We start from the raw sequence: 3,475 nt of genomic DNA, 5'->3' as shown, positions 1-3,475 counted from the left end.
TGGCCGTGAACACTCCTAAGGCCGTGAACACTTCCTTGTGTGGCCGTGAACTCCATTCAATCAATCATATGTGATTTTAACACTTCATTGTAAGTGTTTCCTAGTTCCTAAGGTTGTTTACCTTAGCATATTAGTTGTTATATACACTAATTGTATACATATATGTGTCATTATATGCTTAATAGGATCCGTTTGTGCTCGAGACTTCACTTGGCATACTTAGCATGTTATATCGATCTTACATTCGAATCACTCACTACAGGTGAGTTGTGAAAACAACATCCAAAAGGATTTCTTATACTCAAAACTTGTGAAAACTATTTTACAGCTTTTATAAACTTCTTTTATATCAAATCATATCCGTCTATCTACTTACGTATAAGTATGCTTTAACAGACTTAGGACTATTGCTAGATACCTTGAATCCTGTTCCTTGTTTGGTTGTGGGCTCGGGGTAGGATCACTAGTCCGAATGTCGGTTAAATCATATTTATACTTATTAAATACATATGTGGATTTTAAACCCATTTTTAAGGTTCATTCTTAACTTAGTTGCTTGGTGAGTAATTGAGTCTTTTCTATACATCAGTATCAGTCAAACAATCATACTAGTAAACTATAATAGGTATAGTTTAGAGGATTACTACTTACTATATCTATAACAAAGAAACTTATACGAGTCAGTTCATACATGAGTCAGTTCAAACATACTATAACAAGAACAGAAAGGAACATACTATAACTAGAACAGGAAGAAACATACTATAAACAGAAAGGAACATACTATAACTAGAATATGAAGGAACATACATACTAATACAAGAACAAGATAACATTAATGTGAGCCACTACTTCATGGCATGGAAATATACTGCTGTGTCACGTTTTGTAACCAGAGTCTCCTGGAGGGAAAGCGTGAGTTTGTGTATAGATCTATACGGGATTGACCATCCTACATCTTGTTGCTAGCTACAGTGGGACCTGCAGGTCTACGGGTGACAAATGTCATACCATTTCGACGTCTTTGATCATCGTGTTTTCTACTAGTCAATCAAGTATGGTTATAACCTCATCAAATTTTACCTTAATTTAACTTATTGGTTTTAAGGTAGTTAGTACATCTGTAAGTTACTTTATACAATACTACTGGACACTTTCATTTTCCCATTACATTCATATAGTGATATTCTCACATAAAAGGTAATGTAAACTATTTTCTAGTAAGTATAGTCATAAACTTGGGAAAACATACATTTTTACAAAAGAGCAAACTTACAAAACAGTTGGGTCTTGGTAGAAGACTGATGGGTTTTATACACAAGAACATCCTATGTGCTCATACAAACCCTAATGCTTGGATCTAGGTTTCTCTATTGTACATGCAATTCATCCAAGATTCAAGAACCCTAATCTAGCATATAAATTTCGAAATTAACATATAAGAATAGATCTAGATGATTACCTCTTGCAGAATGGCTTGAATCTCTTCAATCTTCTTTCCTTGAAGCTTAGAGTCACAAATGTCACTCCTCTAATTGTTTACAAACACCAAGAGCAAGAGGATGACTTATGATAAGGATGAGGAGCACCAAAAACGTCCTAGGGTTCTTCCAAAAGAGTTAGTTACGTTTTTGGGGCCATAGGGGTCTTTATATAGTGAGGCTATTAGGGTTTTCAACTAGGAAACCCTAATTTGACTGCTTAGGCCCTAAGCAGCCCATGGACTCCCTTTAGAACACCCCTTGGACGAATTCCTTATGGGCTTCCCATAGAATTCGTCCAACCTATGTTCCAAGGTGATCCATAGCCCAATTGCAATTATCTTATAATTACAATTCCAGTCTCCTAAGTTTAATTAATGTCTTTTAGCTACAAAGCTAATTCTTAATTAATTCTTGACTAATATTAATTAAACAATATGATTTATCCTTTAATATATTATTCATATAATATATTAATAAATCATAATTAATCCTATTTCTCCATAAATCATCCTATCAAGTTGCTTTGGTGAAGGCAACCCAAAAGGACCATGCACAACCGGGACAAGTACATACCAAATATAGTTACGGGCTTAGACAATAATCTAACAGTCTCCCACTTGGATAAGTCTAGTAACTATAATGTAAGTACAATCCGATTAGCAATCGTAGCTCTCAAAGACGCTGTCGAACTCTGATCTTATCAGCAACCTGTCCTTTAGATAAGGGATCATATATTCCTCCATTCTAGATATCGTATGAACTGAAACATGGATTTTAATCATACTCTCTGTTCACGTTTTGTTTCCTGATTTTCCGATTTATGACAACTGACAACTGACTACAATTGAACACATCAACTTAGTCCCGGCTTGGCCAAGCACTTAGGGTGTCATCACTAAATCATCGAGGGGCCCACATATATCACTTTTATCCCATTTTGGGTAAAAGGAACGGATAAACTTCGACTCGAATGCACGCTTGTACCTACTCATCAAATCACACACAACAATATGTTTTATAACACCAAGTTACTGGTGCGTTTATATATTATCAATGTGCAACCGACTTGCAGAATACAACTCACACATCTCGGTTTCAAGAATACAAGATATTATCGTCTCACCAATCACTCGTGATAAAATCCATGAAGCGATCCAAGTGAGCGTGGGTTTAATCCAATACTCTAATCTTATAGCAGCACTCATGAACTCTGCAGCAAACTTGTGCTATGTCTAAACACTTTAGACAATCTACAGACGGATTCATGACAGTCTTCTTTCATACCTACCTCCAAAGTATGAACGACTGTGGAGGGTTTGAATAATCTTATTATTCGGGAAGTCAAAACATGCAAAGTGAAACACAAGAATAATACTAATACTATATGGCCTCAAACCTTTGAGTATAAATAAAACATTTTTATTTAATCACCATATTGATTACTCATTATTTGTTGTTTCGGGTAATCAACTTCTTACTTGAATTATAACAACAGTTGTCCCATGCACCAAGCATGCACACTATGTTTACCTATGGTCCTTACTTTGTGAAATAAATCAATTTAACACATTTCCAATGATACTCATTTCACAACTCCTAATCCTTATCATTAGTGTAAGAATACCAAATTCTTGCCACTACTAGAATATGTTAGATTCTAACATTTTATGCAACGGTCCTTTCGTAATATCACAGCGCCAAAGTCACCAAGACTTTGCCAATAAAGTTACAAAGTACTTTATTGGAGATTGTTTACAAGACAATTCCATAGTCATGGAGTCTCACATTCAAAGTACATTCCTTTGAACATCCTTCTTGCATAGAAGTTTCTAATCTAGACATAAATTCTTAACGTTCAACTCCCAATAAGGAAACATTTCCATATTTGTCATATGACAACTCATTCTAAATAGAATCTTATCTATTCATAATAATGCCAATATGGTCCATCTATGACTATACTTCCAATTGTCCGCAAGCGACCAATCCTT

Source organism: Lactuca virosa, chromosome 1 (assembly GCF_052849685.1).
Source record: "Lactuca virosa cultivar CGN04683 chromosome 1, Lactuca_virosa_CGN04683_v6, whole genome shotgun sequence".
Lineage (NCBI taxonomy): Eukaryota > Viridiplantae > Streptophyta > Magnoliopsida > Asterales > Asteraceae > Lactuca > Lactuca virosa.
This window is presented reverse-complemented; position numbering follows the sequence as displayed.